The sequence below is a fragment of the Leptinotarsa decemlineata genome, unplaced genomic scaffold (genome assembly GCF_025532065.1).
Source record: "Leptinotarsa decemlineata unplaced genomic scaffold, Ldec_3_MD MMD2_tig00026328_RagTag_RagTag, whole genome shotgun sequence".
Classification (NCBI taxonomy): domain Eukaryota; kingdom Metazoa; phylum Arthropoda; class Insecta; order Coleoptera; family Chrysomelidae; genus Leptinotarsa; species Leptinotarsa decemlineata.
Genome location: NW_027412688.1, coordinates 5845130 through 5865120, shown reverse-complemented (window position 1 = coordinate 5865120; position 19991 = coordinate 5845130). Strand labels below are relative to the sequence as shown.

Here is a 19991-nt window from a genome sequence, read left to right as displayed (position 1 = left end):
GTTCATGATTTATTAGCAATTCATTTTTTTTGAGAATCTTCAAACCATACAGGGTGTTTTTAACCACGGTACAAACTTTCATAGGCTGACTCGTTTGGTCATTTTAGGAAAAAAAGTTTTAAAAAACATATGTTTGGAGGTTTCGAGATACAGGACATTGAAGTTTTGAAGAAACGTTATTTATAAATATCATAAACATCTGAATTGAAGGGGTTATATTTTAAGGAGTGATTAATTTTTGGGAAAGAAATTTTTTGGCTTCTACTACTCCATCTCGATACAAAAAAAAATGAGGGAATCTTCCAAAGAAAGAAAGGTGGTATGCAAATATTTGTCAAAACTTTAACTGGAAAGACCATGACGTTAGAAGTTGAACCATCTGACACCACCGAGAACGTGAAAGCTAAAATCCAAGACAAAGAGGGCATTTCGCCAGACCAACAAAGATTGATCTTCGCTGGAAAACAACTGGAAGATGGCCGAACCTTGTCAGCTTATAACATTCAGAAAGAATCCACACTCCACTTGCTTCTTCGTCTCCGTGGTGGTATGCAGATCTTTGTCAAAACTCTAACTGGAAAGACCATTACGTTGGAAGTCGAACCATCTGACACCATTTCTTTGGAAGATTCCCTCATCCTTTTTTGTATCGAGATGGAGTATTAGAAGCCAAAAACTTTCTTTCCCAAAAATTGATCACTCCTGAAAATATAACCCCTTCAATTGAAATAAGATTCCTCTTGGCTGGAATTAAATCATATAGGTGAATGAATGTCATTACAATGTCATCGATGACATAAGCAGATCAAGCTTATTCCGTGACATTAAAAATCGTAATTCATGAATGAATTATGTGTATTTTCTATAATGTTATCCAATTTGGTACTGAAGAGCCTTAGGGCAAATATTTTATGGCGAAACATCGATATATACCAGTGAGGATGACAGTGTTCCATGTAAGTGCAATTTGTTACCATTCATTTAAGAAGAACTCATGTGAATGATATCTGATTTTATTCCACAACGAATGTTTGAAATACAAACTGAATGAAGAAAAGTATCTTCTGTATAATTCAGTGTTTATATAGAAGTATTTGTTTCGTGTAATTCAATGTTTATATGAAAGTAGCTGTTTCAGGAGGACTTTCTTTCAGTTTGTGTTTGACAGTTACTTCTTTGCATGATCTCTACACATCCATGTACAGAGTTACTTATTTTCAAATTGATTACTTCCTTCCTTTCTTTGGAAGATTCCCTCATCTTTTTTTGTATCGAGATGGAGTAGTAGAAGCCAAAAACTTTCTTTCCCATCATAAATATCCTTACACCAATTTGGTTGAAATTTGTTACAGTTATTTGAAGTAATAATGCGATGATTTAGCCCCAAATAGATTGAAATTATTAGGTCCAGTAGAGTCTCAGTGGGTGGAAAAAAAATACGTCACTGACTTGTAGTTTTTCAATTTTTTTGATAATTCAACTAATAATACAACTTTTTCATCACTTGTCATATTTAGCTCATATTTAGCTTTGTTTTCGAGAAAAAAAATTGAAGCCACTTTACATATCACGAACACCTGCTTTGCATACCAGCTGACAGTGATAGTGTTATTATATCAGTGAAACAGAGTTGTCAATTAGCAGTGATTCCATCATGAATAATTTTACTAACGCTTAAACCAGGACATATATCTTAACAAAGTAATTCCATGTGCTAAAACGTTTAGAACGCTACACGCGTGAAACTGGGAGTTAAAATAGAAATGCAGGTGGTGGAAGACCAGAAACTGTTACAACCCATGAACTTAAAGAAGCTATACTTGATATGATACAAGAAGTTCCTTCAAATAGTACCAGGAAGATTGCACTGCAGCTGAAAGTTTGGGTACAAATGATTGGTGACTACTTAATTGACCCATTTTTCTATTAGAAAGATTAACAGGTGAATCCTACACGGACTTTTCGCGAGACCATTTACCCATTTTGTTACGAGTGCCGGTACTTGTAAGAGGCAACATGTTGGTAATGCACGACGGAGCTCCAGCTTATTTTATCGTTTTTTCTCATCAGCATCTCGACATCACCTACCCTGATCGCTGCATTGAACGTGCAGGACCTCAAAATTGGCCAGCTCCCAGTCATGATATGAATCCTCTAGATTTCTATTCATAGGGTGATCTAAAGGTTCTTGTTTATAAAACTCCTGTACTAGATGTGAATGACTTGATGAACCGAATTATTGACAATGCAATGTCATAAGGAATCCTCCAGGTATTTTTGAACACAATATAGTTGTTTCAGTTGAAAGTATTTAAAATGATAACTATTTATCTAAAATTTGGTCAACAATAATATCTTTTTTCGTTCAGAAGTTGTGAGAAAAGTACTTCTTACATCTGCACTGTATACGGAATGATGGGAAAACAACGCATCAGAAAAGTAAACTGTCTTGTACTAATAAGGAGCAATAACTTCGAGACCAATTATGGAACTCTCCAATATAACGATAAAACACTTTTCTTGGTACTCAGTATGACCTTTCCCAGAATATCAACACGACTTTATGTGTTGGCAACAAAAACGTTTAACGATGTATAACCAATTACGTCGCAAGCTGCTCGTTAATTTCAAGTGTAGATATTGTAATCGATAACAATGAAGATAAAAACTGACGAATATAATTATTCGGGAAAAATGTCTACATCACATAAATCGGAAAATGCCAACATTTTTTTAACATACCATGTTTACTATTCATTCTCGACAGATGTAAACACTTGTAATTAAAAACATCAATACATTTTTTCTCTATTAAGAAAGTAATTATACGGGTCAGAGATCTTTGTGAGATCCTCAATAAATTTGGCATATGTTTTTGTTTGAATAATGCATGTAACATGGTCTGCTTGTGTTACTATTTTTGTTGTAGGATTCTTCGATTCAACTACGAAAATAATGATTTCGAAACGAAATTCCGGACATTTTACTCAACCAACATTCTAACATATTAAACTTGTCGCCCATTTGTCCGGCATCGGCCGCTTGTCCAGCTACAACCAGCATACTGAAGGTGCTGTATGTTCGATTTCAAGGGAATTTCAGTTGACATCGAGCGGTGACAGAAACATGTCTATCACTACCAGTTCTGACGAAGAAGTCGTCATTATACTGGCCACATTATTGAATGTAGAAGAAAGTAGTCACAAAAAAGAAGGATGTGGGTCTAGCCCATTAATCAAAAGAGGGCAAATCTGGGAGGGTTTCATCATCTTTTCAACGATTTGAAAGAAGACGAGGAAACATTTTTCCAGTATTTCCGAATAACACCAGGCAAATTTTCTTGATATTCTAGAGCCTACCTTAACTCTTCAGTAGACGCAGCTAGTCTAGTGGACCGGACATGATTATAATCGGTATTTCGGAAACGTTATCGGGCGTGTACGGAACTCTCCGGCCGAGTACCTTCCATTTATGGGATGATAGATCAGTGTGTATTCTTTCGTTGACGGTGCTAGAATAGTAAGTGAGTAATTGGACAAACTGGTGCGGTGGACCGTGTGCGATTACTGTAGTCAAAATTATGGCAGGAGCAGGAAAGGCTGTTGCGTCGTTTTGAAGAAGTCCAACCAGAAGATGGATTCAATGACGAAAAGGAATTAGAAGAGGAAAATAACATTGAAGAATGGTCAGAGGGAAGCGAAACAGAGGAAGAAGTTGAGGAATTAGAAGTTAGGGAAGAATTATCTTTCATTCGTGGACCGTACTTTATTGGAAAAGACCACAAAACAAAATGGACCAAACATAGAGGACCTAAAAATATTAGAACTCGAAGAGATAATATTGTTTTGCAACTTCCAGGATCGAAACCATGTGTTAGAAATATAACCAATATCCAAGATATTTGGAATAATTTATTCGATTCGAACATGTTACAAATGATCGTTGATAACACGAACACTAAAATTGAGACAGAGAGGCACAAGTTTAGCCGTGAACGAGATATATATCCAAGAAACATTGACGAAATTCGTGCATTGATAGGCCTGTTATATCTTGCAGGTGTGAGAAAAGCAAGTCATTTGAACACTCTTGATTTATGGAAAACAGATGGCACTGGTATAAAGGTGTTTCGTTTGACAATGAACATTACCAGGTTCAGATATTTATTGAGATATATAAGGTTTGACGACATCACTACTAGGGACGATCGACGTATTCTAGATAAATTAGCTCCAGTGAGATGTCTGATAACAAAGTGGAATGATAATCAGAAAAAATGCTTTTCCCATTCGCAATATGTAACGGTGGATGAGAAACTAGAAGCATTCAGAGGTAGATGCTCCTTCCGTCAGTACATTCCCAACAAACCCAACAAATATGGAATAAAAATATTTGCCTTATCCGATGCAAAATTATTCTATACCAGCAATATGGAAGTATACGTCGGAAAAAATCAAGCAGAAGGCCCCTATCATCAAGATACTAGTACCAAAGCTGTGACTGAACGAGCCTGCCAACATCTTTATGGTTCTAATAGAAATGTAACCACTGACAATTGGTTTACTAGCACTGCGCTTGGTTTGATTTTGAAACAGAATGGTTTGACCCTTCTGGGAGCGATAAAAGACAGAAGAAAAGAAATACTAATTTTTTCTCACAAAATTCAGGACGGCCTATCGGTTCTAGTACGTTTGGGTTTGGTTGCGGAGGAACTTTAGTATCATATATTCCAAAAAAAAAACAAAAATGTTTTACTGTATTCGACTATGCATTATGAAGACAATGTTGATGCAGAAACCGGAAATATTTTAACGTATAAAAGTACAAAAAGCGGGGTCGATGTTGTAGATCAGTTATGTGCACAGTATAATGTGGCACGTTGTAGTGGAAGATGGCCAATGGTTATTTTTTATAGTATACTGAATGTAACAGGAATCAATTCTTTCGTAATATATAACAATAATCTGACAAACTCTACAAAAACAAGAAGACAATTTTTGACAGAGTTGTCTTTCTGTCTCATGTATAACCATCAGAAATGCCGAAGTATGAATGCAAATATTCCAAGGACAATAAGGATGCGCTTGAAAGAGATATGCCATTTGGACGATGATTCAGAACCCGTTCAAAGAGATCCAGAAGAAATTGGGAGATGTAGCTATTGTAGTTGGAAAAAAAATCGTAAAACAAAATATTTCTGTGCGTTATGTAAAAAATATTTATGTTTAGAGCATGTCATCCCGATATGTGAGGATTGCCACAAATAACATATATACCTAAATTTAACACGTAATTTTACACCCTTCCTCTAGCTTTACATGTATAATGCAGTTGAATCATTTTCTATTGGTGTCGATTTCAGTATATTTCAGAATTATATATTCGTTTTTTTTCTGAAAATTATGTCGTAGGAATAAAATAAATAGTGATCAAAAAGTCGTTTATTTTTCTACTTTTGCAGGAAATCAATATCTGAATGAACTGTTGAATAGTAACAAAAAATGTTGTGGAAAAAATGATGATAAAACAATATTAATTGAAAAATTCGAAAAAAATATTCAATAAACATATATTATTCAACTGGTCTTGTGGACCGTGTGCAACTATCGCTGTGTAAAATGTTACTGCGTCTACCGAAGGGTTAACAAGCTATTCAATTTTTTCTTGTTCACTTTCATAGGTACCGACAAAAACTTCCTAGGCACGTTTGAACAAGCTGATGCTGGCCGGCGACGCGCTTACTTGGCCAGTACGTCACAGCACGTTCCGTTATTTGCCGGTCAGGATCGGAGAGCTGTAACGCTAGTTGCACACACACCGATTTTGGACGGCCGACTTTGTACCGGTCGTCCAAATTCCAATAGTGAACCACATGTGGGAACACTCTTGCATACTCACCGGTTTTTTACCGACCATTCCAGTCTCGAATGCTCGATGAAATTGTAGTTACTACGCATTAACTTCGTTTTGTTACTGAGTGCTAATTACAACAACAAAGCAACTGATTGTTTGACCGATAAAAATCCAGTGAGTGTGCAAGCACCCGCTACCAATAAAATATCGGCCAATTTTATACTGGCCGTCCAAAATCGGTGTGTGTGCAACTAGCGTTGCCTTACTTTCGTCCATTCCCCTCAGAACATCATCTGACACATCAGTCAATGCAGAGCTACAGCTGTAAACTGGCCGAAAACCTGATTGTTTCGCTGGTAAATAATTTATCGAGTTGATAAATGGTACTATTTGAGACTCAATGGCTCTTTCGAGCACTTTCGAAAGAACAGGTAGAATCGAAACTGAACGTACGTGTGAAAACTCTGATGGTGAACTTATTTTTGGCAGAGGATTGACGAGAGCTCCCTTCCATAACTGTGGAAACTAGGAGATTTTTATACAAGAGTTAATTATATACGTTATATGTGGCACAATAAAGGGGCAACATAGCATTATTAGAGTAATATTAAGGTTATCACACCCAAATGCTTTAGACTTAATACCTCCAGAACAATATTAATACGTTTGTGCTTGCATTATCTTCATTTTTGTGGAAACACCGTAGGTAACGAAAAGATCTGCAACAATGTTGAGTTTATTTTATACTTCTTCAGGCAATCTCGCAACATCTCCTTTATATCGGCAGGTGTAGGCTAAGACTCGCCGAACACACACTTTCTCCGGATAACTCCGGACACTCGCATGCACATGTCTGACAGTATCATCTTCCTGTTCACACATCCTGCATAGAATTGTGTCCACTAGCCCTTATTATGGAGGTGTTTCCTTAGTTGACAGTGGCCAGTCAGAAATCCTAGATTTTTCCTGGTCATCGCCAGATATTCGGATGAGCTCCACCCAGAGGAGCTGTGGCCAATATTTGAACAATATTATTTTCCACAAATAATGACATCAATAGCTCTTTCACTTTGTTTTATTCCAATTCAAAGATAGGAAGCTCTTAATGAAATACCCTATTTAATCTACTTATGAAATGAAAGAATAATAATAATAATAATAATAATAATAATATGTCTTTATTAGAACAGCATTAAAAACAATTTTTTTTCTTTTTTTTTTACACATAACTGCTGACCTAAAAGGCGAAGTTCAGTAGCCCACTACGTATAACCTATTGAGGTCCTGCTCTACCACTTAACCTTTTACCTTACTATATTAGAGACCGCACTTGATACATGGTATCCTGCGAGGTCTCCAATTACACTAACCTAACCTACCTTATCCTACTTAACCTACAAGATTTTCCTAGTTAACATTCATTTAGAAGATCTTACACTAGAATAACTAAATAACTGTTTGTTTGCTCCAAAGGAATTATATCAGTAAACACGTTTGATAAACTTCAACATATTTAAAATACAAGGTCTAACAAATCAAAATCAAAACTGCATGGTTCAGATGTGATCGTAACGTCAGTTAGAAGGGTTGAGAAATGCTGCGTTAACTATCAGTACTTCAGGTTTCATCCTTTATTAAAAATTGAAAAATGTTTTTTTTGAATTTATAATTAGAGGTGTTTATAATATCTGAGGGCAATACATTCAGGATACTACCTATATTATAAGAGAATGAACGTTTAAATAAACTTGAATTGTGTCGTGGGATATGGATTCGATTTTTCTGACGAATGTTTATAGAGTGAATTTGTGACCGAAATGATATTTTGTTATATAAATATTCAGGTGTCTTTTCTATCAAAATTCTGTGGAAGGTACTTGCACTATGAAAAAATATTCTTTTCTTCATATTTAGCCAGCCAAGTTCCTTGAGTTTAACCGATACATGGGAATATCTTCTCAAACCGTATATGAATCTGATACACGAATTCTGAATTTTTTGTAATCGGGACTCATCTCTTATAGTTAGACAAGGACCATAAATCACATCTCCGAAGGTAAGCTGAGACAAGATCAATGATTCTGATAAAACAATTTTTGTTTGCTGATTCATAATGTGTCGACATCCATACAGGAGTTTAATTTTTCCGAAGGATTTTTTAATAAGGTGGTCGATATGTGCCGTGAATCGTAGTTGATAGTCCATATACAAGCCCAAGTTTCTGGCATTGTCAACTATTGGGAGAATTTCATCGTTAATTATAATAACAAAGTCTCTTAGAAATGTTAAACGCTTTGCCTTAGATCCAAACAATAACACTACAGATTTGGAGGGATTTATTTGTAGACAGTGGTCGTTAGATAGAGTTACTAAATTCTGTATATCAGTATTTGAATTGTCTATTGATAACTTACTATTTTCTGGTTTGAAGGATATGTATAGTTGAGTGTCGTCAGCATAGAAGTGTGATTGACACCATGAAAGGCTGTTTTTCAGAAATGAGGTATACACCGAAAACAATAGAGGGCCTAAGATTGTTCCTTGTGGTACTCCGCAGGATACATATAGTGGCTGCGAAATTGATTGTTCAATTTTTACTGCTTGAATTCTGTAACACAGATAATTGCTTAGTAAAAGCCTTGCACCATCATTCAATCCAATGTGGTTCAGAATTGCTAATAAGAGGCAATGATTGATAGTATCGAATGCCTTTGAGTAATCTAGAAGTACAAGAGCGGTTAGTTCTCCATTATCCTGCGCAGTGAATATATCATCTGTAACTTTGAGTAAAGCTGTGACGCAGCTACGATTTTTTCTGAAACCGGATTGTGTTTCGGGTAAAATCGAATATTTGTCTAAGTGATTACGTAACTGCTTTTCAATAACTTTCTCTAGTACCTTCGATAGAACGCTCAAGATACTTATTTTCTCAAAGAGAAAATGAGCAATTTCATTTTCTTCGCTTCCCTACTCCGACAAAATGAAAAAATACGCATTATGTTCATCGCAAATATACAAAGCAATGTAAATTCATTAATTTGCTATGTTCATACTACGACAATAAAATCTCCGACCTTTGACACGTTATTCATTAATTTTTCCATTTCTCGGTGTCAAATAATTCATTAAATGTCACGGTCGTCATGTCAAGAAGTTTGTGTGAACAAAACATAAACGAATTGATGACTACGAAACCGCCTGAAAGCATTGCATATCTGAAGGACATTACACAATTTCCTGCTAAGATTATGAATCTCGAGATTGAACTTTATGAAACTTCAATATTCCTTCAACGAGATACGCAGTTTGAGTCAGTGAATATGCCATTACTTTCGGATTACCTCAGGGAAACCCAACTTTTTACTTAGTATTCCATTAACGCATCAAAGAAACTCATCGTGTGTTCGGGATATGATCCAGGCAAGCAGGGGCAGATTGAAGACATTGTTAGGGATTCAGTGAATTTCTCAAACTCATTTTCATTTTGTGTCAAAGTTAGTTTTCTGGTTTGTTGGCCTTGGTCTGCAGGTTTTTACATCAAACGTTTCATCTACAACTGCGGTAGACTCTAGATTTCCTCACAGCTAGAGCACTTTTTTCTCTTGCCGTCAAAGTTCATACTACTCAATTTTTTTTCAATTTGCGAAGAATTTTTTAGGAAAAAAACACAAGCACTACAAGAAAATCCTTAAGGCGCTCTCATATCGGTGCCTGTCCAAGTTTCCGCATATGATGATTCAAATGACAGTAACCAGTAAGATAGCCTGTTTGACATCGTAGTTCATCCTTTCTGTAGTCCAACAACTGTTTGGAATCAAGCTTTGAAGGGTGAATAGACGACTTGGAGTGAGCCAATCCAGGAAGATCCTGCCAGAAGTCCATAACTCTTCTTGCCATCCAGGTGTTCAGTGTTTGTTTGGCAAAGCCCAAAGTGATACCAATGAAGCCGCTTGCAGCACCCTCCTTCGCAAGAGAGTCAGCAGCTTCATTGCCTTTCAGGCTAATATGGCCAGGAATCCAGACCATAGGCAATCTGCTGAGTCTTCCTATCGAGGAGAGACTTTTTGAGAGTTTGCTACCAAGTTAGACGTTGCTCGGTAGGAGTCAAGAGCTCCCAATGCCGCTTGACTGTCTGATAATTTTTTTATTGACTTGTGAGTGAGGTTGGATTTATCCACAAAATTCAATAGCGTAAATTTCCGCTTGAAATACAGTTGCATAAGTTCCTAGGCAGGTAGATAACTCTGTCCTGGGTCTGCGACTGAAAACACCTGCACCAGAGCCGGAAGGTGTTTTTGATCCATCTGTGAACCAACAACTATCTGCTCTTAATATTTTCTTCTCCCGCAGGATCCAGTCCTCTCTACTCGGGAATAGTACTTTATAAGACAGTTCGTAGTTGACAGTTGGAGGTACAAAGTCAGAGGTCAACCAACAGTCTGTTGCACTCTGCATTGAATTGATTTGTGCAACTGGCAATGTGCACAAGTCTGTATGCAGTCCATCTAGCCTCTCTTTCCAGAAAAATGTGGAGAGGAGGTAGATCTAGAAGGATCTCCATGGCCGCTGACGGTGTGGTACTGATGGCACCACTGATAGCCAGACAAGCCTGTCTCTATAAGGCAGAGAGCTTCGCGACATGTCCATAGAGACAGTCTGGCTTTGTGTAAAACTCTTTCCAAATGAGCGTTCCAGGTGAGTCTTTTATCAAGGAAAATGCCAAGATATTTCACCTCTATTCCAAATGGAATGACCAAACCATTGAGGGCAAGTGGCGTTAGATTGTCCAATTACCTTCTCTTGATGAAGGGGATTAACACAGTTTTGCTGGGGTTGACAGACATCTGCTCCCTCAGGCACCAACTGTGAACAACGTCCAACGCGCTTTGGAGGATATTACAAGCTACCCTTCCCGACGTGGACCTTGCCAGGATGACAAGGTCATCTGCATAAGCTTGCAGATCAACTTTTTTCTGTTGAGGACATCAAGCAGACTATCCACCAAGAGCGACCACAGAAGGGGAGATAGTACCCCACCTTGAGGGCAGCCCCTGGTGACCCTGAACCTGATAGCCCCGCCTTGAAGAGTCGTAGTTGCAGTTCTGTTTACTAGCATGGCATAGATCCAGTCAGTTATGGTCGATTCTATACCCTTTCTAGCCAGAGACAATCCTATAGATTTAGGTAGTGCATTGTCAAATGCTCCTTCTCAACGAGGTTGTTTAATGATGAATCTGTCGATTTGCCGGTTTGATAAGAATACTGGTAGTTATTCAGTGGGGATGCATATAATGCTACCCTCCTGATATATCCGTCCAGTATCCTCTCAAGTCCTTTCAGCAGGAAGGATGTAAGGCTGATTGGTCGTACCGATTTGGGGTGTGGGTCTCTCCGGCCCACTTAGGTATATATACCACCCTTGCTGCCAACCAACTGGGTGGTATATAATTCCACGCCAGACTAGCTCTATACAATTTTGTGAGAATTTGAAGAAGAGCTGGAAATATACCATCCTCTCCGGGAGATTTGAAGGGCTGAAAAGACTTGATAGCCCCCATTCAACCGCCGGGGTAGTCGAATAAAATTTGTATGAATAGAAATTTTTGATGAATATAGTCAACGGATGTGAAGTTATCCACATCCACAATGTACAGTGGGAAAAAATATCGAATTATTATTTTTTTATTTATCGACTCTGTACACCTACCATTTTTCAATATGATACTCTCATTGACTGATTCAGTAAAAAAAAGAACCGTCCCAGTTCACTAAACTGTCGAAGGGGTGAAAATTGTGTAGAAATATTTGTTGGGGTTCATCCCCTTGAATTCGAAGTCCAATTAATCTAAACAAGAAAAACTCCAGTGTTTGCTATCTGTATTCATTGTTCACCTTCCTGGATGATTACAACTGAACCTTCTTGGACTGTATCCTATTTTACTCTGCCCTGAATCGCATAAATGTTATTGTTAACACCACTTGAAAATATCTAAAACCCAACATGTGGCAAGGGTCAGAAATATACCTACATACATAAGGGTAATTCAGTTGTTCGATAACGAAAAACGATTCGCCTACCAATACAAGACAGTAAATGTTGCCCGATCTTGAACGTCTACACAAAATATAAAAAGTTATAATATTCTGAACAATATTCAAAAAATTCGTGACATGAAAAATCAACTTTATGCACCTACAATATGGAGACATGTTATTCCTGATGATCTATTCGGCAGAAAACACTTCACGTCATTGTTTTCTAGGCCGTCTGGAGGGTTGAAAATTATCATGTATAGTGCACGTGATCTTCCAAGCTAGGCTGCTTGTACAGAGTCGCAGAAACAAGTTTTTTATATTATCTGGGTATAGGGAAATTTTTTAGATGGGGTGTAGGGATACAAATTAGCAGTTTTTACAGCCGTATCAGTACTAGACAATTTGAAAATTTTTAAGTTCAAAATACCGTATATGTACACAACACAGGCGTTAAAACGTAACTCACCACTCCGACCTTGTAGCGATATACCTGAATAAAATCCGCCAGCCGATTGCAGTTAAACCTGATTGGTCAAAATAAGGAGGCTTGTTTATTATACCCAATATATTCAAATGTGCGTGACGATCAGGCATCTATCATTGTTTGGGTTAACTTGTTTGCTGGATGGACAAAATATGGAAATGAAATATTCATTCGTGTCCATTCATGTTATGAATTCTGAAAACCAGTTGAACAGTTACCCTAGTTACAGAGAGTACTATGTTATCTTGACCCTTTTTGAATTTCAAAAATAATTCGCGCCAGATCTTCAGAGGAAAAAAAGGAGCAATCCTTATTAACGCCAAAGTCGCCAATGCCTAGAGGAGGTAAGAATCTGACTGGTGATTTACATTTGAAAATTATTCTAAACCTCATTCACCCACGGATTTAACAAATTGAGATGATGCGCTCCCAATTTTTTAAAATCTGTAAGGAATTGGTTATATAAGACATACCCAGGCATGTAGATTGGTAGACGCGGTCCGTCGAAATGACCTGCTCGTTCACCGAATTTCACCCCTCTTGAATTTTTCCTTTGGACTATATCATATCGAAAGTTTATGATACGCCACAAAAGACAATACGAGATCACCGAAATTTATGTTGTTAGCAATACACCAAAAACATTCCAAAATGTTTTAATTGAATTCGAAAATAAACTGTTTTACTGTCATGAGCTTCAAGCAGAACATTTTAAAGTTTTGTTTGAATGATTTTTGAGGTATGAGATAAATGAAGGGTGCAGGAATAAAACAAGGAGTGTCCAAAATATTACGTTTCTTGGTTTTCAGTTCTATCGGGTGCTATTTTCTAAGCTTTTTCTTGTGGCCAACATTAGCGGCATGAAACTTGGAACGTCACGTAGATTGTACATTATGAAGATCTACCGTACACGCATAAAACTAGGAAGGTCCGCGCGCTACACGTTCAAAACAAGGAGGGTCCACGGCTTCCGGTGCCAGCGAGTCTCGTCGATCAAAATGGTCCAGTCTTAATTCAACTTGCATGCAGTACGCATCGTGATTTATGTTATCGTTAATAGGAAGCTTTGTACTATATTTTATGACAAAAATGGAATGCGACAATGTGGCAAAACAGTCAAAAAAGAGCCCTAAAACTGGACGAATTCAAGATGTGATGAAGAAAGTTCGATTGGCTTCCCATGAGCAGGGTCCGGCATGTCTTTGTAAGCGTTTGAGATGTTTTGAAGTTACAACAAACGAACAACGTATGACGATTTTGTCACATTTCAACAATTTACCCACAAACAATGAACAAAATAGTTATTTATGCAGTTTAATTTCGGTTACTCCGGTTCAAAGACGTCGAAATCGGAAGTCAGAAAAGGAAGCTGTATTTCATGATAGCGTATTTTCCTATAAAATTAGGGTAAAAGAATACGACCGCATTGTTGAGACATCGGTTTGCTACAAAGCTTTTCTGAGTATCCATGGCATTAGCAAAGGAAAACTAGAGCACTTGCAGAAAGCTTTAAAGAATAGAGGAACGGCCCCGAAATATAAAAGAGGCCAACATAGTTCCAAGATAAGGAGCTTACCTGATTCTACATATCAACACGTTTTTGACCATATTAGTTCTTTCAAGGGAAGGCTTTCACATTATAGCTTGAACGATTCAAAAAAACTTTACCTACCTGAAGAACTTAACATCACCAAGATGTTCAACATGTTTAAACTGGTACATCCAACAGAAAAAATATCTTACGAAACTCCAACTCCGTTTTCTGTGATAAGGGTTCAGCAACACATGATTAAGGACTGGGGAACATTTTTCAAGAATAAGTTCAGAGCAAAATGCCCCTTTGCAATTCAAGAAATTCGCGAAATTTACTGCACCCGAGATCATCCAAAGCTAATGTATTTTCGATCAACTTATAATGGCGCCTTTAGAACAGTTCTATTATCAATAACAAAAAGAAAAAGTCTGGAAGAATCAAGCTGGGAGAAAACGAGTTTGAACTTCCTAATGCAAAATATACAGGTAAGCTCATAGAGCATCTCAAACATAGAACCCGCACTTTTTTTTTTAATTTTTTCAGAAACATTACCCATTAAAAAGGAGAAGTTTTTTAACTTGCAGAAACTAAAGTTATATTGTGAACAACCAGAAGCAGCAGATTTTTACACAAGACTTGCACACTATCAGTGACATCTTGATTGGCAAGAATAGAGAAAATGTAAATACAGCTATGCCTATCACATTCCTTGCAAGGATATGATGGACATTCCGTGTTTTTTTCCTGTATTTTTGTATATTTGCACACAATTTTGACAACAAACCTAAATTTTAAAGTATTGTTACAAAATTTCATTCTCTGTTTCAAAGAATATATTTTTTAGTTGCCTTTATATAACAGTAAGAAAAATTTGTTTCATTTTGTAAGCAATTAACAGCGAATTTATATTAAAATATTAAAATACTTGAAATCTATTTTTTGTGACATTCCTTGTTTTATTCCTGTACCCTTCAAATAATAACGAGGTTAAAACATGTGTCGCTAGAAATAATTTAGAATTAAGATTTTACTTCATAACCTTTTAATGAAAATTGGGTTGGAAATTCCACGGCTTGAAACACGGGAAACATTTTTGTATATGTATAATAGTTTGTGAAAAGTTTTTGAGCAACCATTGTAGCGAACACTCGCTTTCAAATAAACTTAGAGTATGTTAATTGCTGGTATTTTAAATTTGTGTGAAGTAACTTCACAATTCTTATGCACAATTGCCGGATTTGGAACAAAATATAATGATCAATTCTATTCATAATATTGCCACTAGCGGTAAACTAATCGTGAATCAAACATCGGTCCTTTCAGCCGGATTTCTCAAAATTACGTAGATGTCCATTGTTAGTATTTTTTGTTTGTTTCATCACAATTGTGCAATATAGAGTTAGTGCGGGCTCTGCAAAGTATGAGTGAAGTTTCAAGAAGTCATCCACTTTTCCTGTTTACGTGGTACGGTATCAGCCCATCCAGTGGAAAAGTCCATCAGCCGTTGCTGTTCGACCGTCATTACACGGTGAGAAAGCACTGTTTGACTCACGATCAGTTTACCACGAATCGTGATATTACGAATAAAATTATTTATTATATGTATGTATTTCATTCCAAAACCGAAAATAGTGCATAAGAATTGTGAAGTTGCTTTATAGGACGACTACATACACGTCTAGTATAGTCTATACGAATTCAATTCAAATGGCATAAAAACTAAATAGTTACCGAACGACGCCAGCTTTTTTATATGGCATGGGCGGCCGGCTTTGTTAGTCATGGCGGGTACATTAGTATTTTATTTAGCTGTTAGGATTGACTTCGTAGACTATAATAAGACTTGTACCAAATTGAAAATACGAGCAATTAACAGGGGCGGCCAAACTGCAGGCCCTCAAGCCGTGGACTTACCAACCTTAGTTTCATTAAAAGCTTGTGAAATAAAGTCTTAATTCTAAATTATTTTTAGCGATGTAACAAAATAAAATGCTATCCTTTCATGTCCTTGAAATTAACACATATCTATTGCAAACATTGTTACTCATTTTTTTCTCTTTCCAATAAACATTTATTTCAAAAAATCTGACACGTGAAGGAGTTACGAAATTGCTATGTCATATTCAAACATCAATAACTCTGCAACCGGTTATCGAAATTCAAAAAAGTGGAGTTCATTGTATAGAGAATTGAAATACCTTTCATGCGAGAAAAATATGATAGCTCCCTTTCGGCGGCTAATAATGTCACACTATTGGCTTTTTTTATCAAAAAATACTAAAAATGATTCCTTTTCACAAAAATTTTGCCCGATTCTGATATCTTGACCCGTTCAAAAGTTAAAAAAGGAGGCCCCTGAATTGTCAACACATGGAAACTAATTCAAATAAGTAACTTGTTCGAATTGGTTTTCCGCTGCCAGAAACTGTGAAAAATCACGTTGTCATTGTTGAAGAGCGTTTTTTGAAACGTTTTGAATATCATGAAGATGAATCACATTTTTTATAGCATAATTGCATTTTATATTACAAACGCTGAATGTCATCGCTTGCGAAATATGGACCACTGAAATTGAAATGACCCGAAACAAGTCCAGTCGTTCATGAATTATGCAAAGGCATGAATAAATTACCAACTAACTACATCACGTTCAGTGAGAAGCCACACCAGTAATGATTGTGATTATCAGAAATACCGGGAAAAGAATACGATATGCTGTATTTTAATCACGCACTGTGGTTAACAGCTATTATATCGAAATATTTGAATTGACAGCGATCATTTCAATAGGTTTCACATACAATGTGATTCAGTAAGAAATGCTGAAGGAGTTCAAGATATGTAACAGCAATGTTTAATAATCTGCCAGATCAGAATCATAATCTGTATGAAGAAATACTGCACGCTCCAAGGAGGATGAGTATACGCTATCTGTTCAAAGTAGTTCTTCTCAGATATAATATATCACAAGTACTTCCTATCAATAACATATCCAAACCGGAAACATTCATTGACTTGAGACCTCACTCACTCTCAAAAGTGATCGAAAAAGCAGTTTATGAACAAACGTATACCTTTGTCAATAATAACCGTATTCTTCCCATCACGCAGTCTGGCTTTACATAAAATTATGGTACCATAATATTACCGATCGTATTATACAATCATATGATAAGAATTAAGTAACTCTTTCAGTTTCACTTGATTACAAAAAAGCATTCGATACTATGAACCATGCTTTACTATGTGTAAACCTTTGTTATTACGGATTCGATGAGAAAAGTCATTTTTTTTTCAAATATTTTCTCAGTAATAGAACACAGCGCGTTCTAATCAATAATAACTCATCATCAGAACTGAACGTAATGCATGGGACACCTCAGGGCTCTATACTTGCACCTCTCCTATTTATTATTTACACTTCTGATTTTTTCAGAATACTGAAGAATTTCCAAATGCATACCTATGCTGATGACACCAATCTGATTTTTTCTGCGAAAATTGATGAATTTTTCTCAGTTGAACACTTTTTGAATAACGATATAGATGACCTATTGAAAATATCACGAAATCACTGTTTGAACATCAACCGAAATAAATCTTTTCCCATAATTTTTGGTAATAAGAGGGATCGGAGTAGGGCCATAGATAATTCCTCAATTTTTATCAATAATCACAAATTGGATTCCGAGAGCATATGGTTTAGTAAAACATATATACCCACACTGACATTACTTGACTAAACATCTGAAAATTCAACTATGTGATACACTTATTTTATCAATTTTCAACTACGGTGATATTGTCTATGATCGAGAAACTTCTTCCACGATCCAAAAAGTTCAGAATGACTGTGTCCGATTAATATTTTCGCTGAAACGAAGAGATCATGTAACAACATTTTTAAACAATCTTGGGTAAATGGTAAATAGAAGGAAACATCACCTTGTATGCTTCGTTCATAAGTTATTGAGAAACCAATGTCCAGATTATCTCTAGAAACATTCGTAACATCAATATGCTTACCCTCCAGCGTTACTCTCTATCTTTTTTTGAACGTTCTTTCTCTTATAGCGCTGTAACCGAGTACAGCTCATATCCTGACGAATTGAAATCACTATCTTTTTCTGCGTTTAAAAATATAACAAAAGCCATCCTTTTCGGTACACGATGAATCTGCCTGAATTGAATCAAATGAAATTAACCCAGATATGCCCAAAAAAACAGAAATCTAGATTCTTTGATTTTTGTCAAAAAACCCTCTTTGATGGCTCACAAATGATTGTGCAAAAATGGTAAAAAAATTTTAATCATCAGTTTTTTCCAAAAACGGGTGTCCTTTTAGAAGGACAGTGGGCTAATGGATAATCAAACGGACCTGTTAACTAAATAATGTTTATTGAACAACTAATTCTAATGAAATATCAATCATTTATATGGTATGACTTGAAACAGTTGATGTGAAGTGCAACATTACATTTTTCACACTTTGTCGATACTTTTTTATGACAGACACGTAACCGTGTCTGCTTATCCTGGGAAATAACTAAGTGATCCAAACGATCAAATCTGGAATCAGCATTTGGTAACGAAGAAGAACGGCTCCTTTGGAGTGACGTTTTGTTATTTGTCTCCAATAGAAAAAGAGCAATTCTTCGTCTAAATGTCAGTAGATCCATAGTACCCCCTTGCTGACGGTGCAGTTGCCAAGAATTTTGGATCGACATATCGATACAATGCATAAAAATTGGAATATACCATTTTTTCCCTCTAACACTTATCCTGTGAAGACTCATATTCTGATCTGATCGATCCACTCCCCCCATGAAACTGTTGTAAGGCTTTATCAATTGAGGTTGATCAACATACAAATGTGTTTTTTCCTTTTTTGAAAACCTCTTGACTTTCTGTAGTGGAAATACTGTTTCACAATTAGAAGTAATACACATAACATTATTGTCATTCCAACGAACAACAACAAATGTTTTTTCCTTGGTTGACCTATAACCATAAGAACCCCTGTTACTCTTTCTCATTTTTTTGGCATCTTCCAATGGACATTTCGATGTTCTGTTCTCTCGAATTGTTCCAGTTGCTCTTATGCCTTTTCTTGACAATTCTTCGAGCAGAGGTACTGTTGTGAAGAAATTGTCAATGAATATATAATAATGATAATGTCCTATTTTCAGTAAGACATCAGCGTATTCCAAAACCACAGATGGGCCCAGCCCAAGCTGTTTGTATGTTTCTTTTACTTCACTGTTAGCACCCTGATATGGATTCATCCAAATAATATATCCACCACTTGTGCACCCTATCCAGAATTTATATCCATATCTTATCGGTTTATTTCTAATGAATTGTTTACAAGGGTGTCTACCATAGTAGGGTACCATCGTTTCATCAACACTATGATTTTCAGAATGTGGTGCATAATCCTGAAATCTTTTATTCAGAGCAGATAACAATAGTCTCACTTTTGTGAAGCGATCTGCATTATCTAAATTTTGATTGTCACATACATGGATATTGGATAATATAAATCCAAATCGATTTCTTGACATGGCATTTACAATCAAATCATTGTGCACATCAGCAGATTGTTCCCAGTACATGCGGCGTCTACTCATGCAATTGTAACCACTTATAATCAATATACCTATAAAACTTTTCATTTCACTTATTGAAATGTCTGCTTTCTTGTTTTTCTGCGAAATATATCTGTTGGTGAAATGGGTAATCAAGTTCATCACTTCTTCATCGAAGAAAAGGAAGAATATTTCAGGTGGAGATAGTGAATGACTTGCAGTTTGTTTCGGTTACCAATCCGATGTGTTTTTTTCTATATCAAATTTGATCCAATTGTATTTTTTTTGCTTCTTGCTGTTTGTCTGCTTCTTAGATTCTAGGCACTTTTCTCTTAGTAGTTGAAGAGGTATATGATCTTCCGGATCACTTTCTGAAGATTCATTATTATGAAAAAATTCAGCTTGGACATTTAGTTAAGAAGCAGGAAGGTTGTTTATAGACACAAAGTCCTCATCTCCTGAATCTTCATCTGTGTCATCATCATAAGCATTGTTC

The 19991-nt window shown here is 36.4% G+C and overlaps 1 protein-coding gene across 1 annotated transcript in view; it reads right to left on the bottom strand.

The window, feature by feature from the left end:
• Nucleotides 1-19991, bottom strand: part of LOC111508072 (Protein C kinase 53E) — a 105982-nt gene that overhangs the window by 75593 nt on the left and 10398 nt on the right. The window lies entirely within an intron of this gene.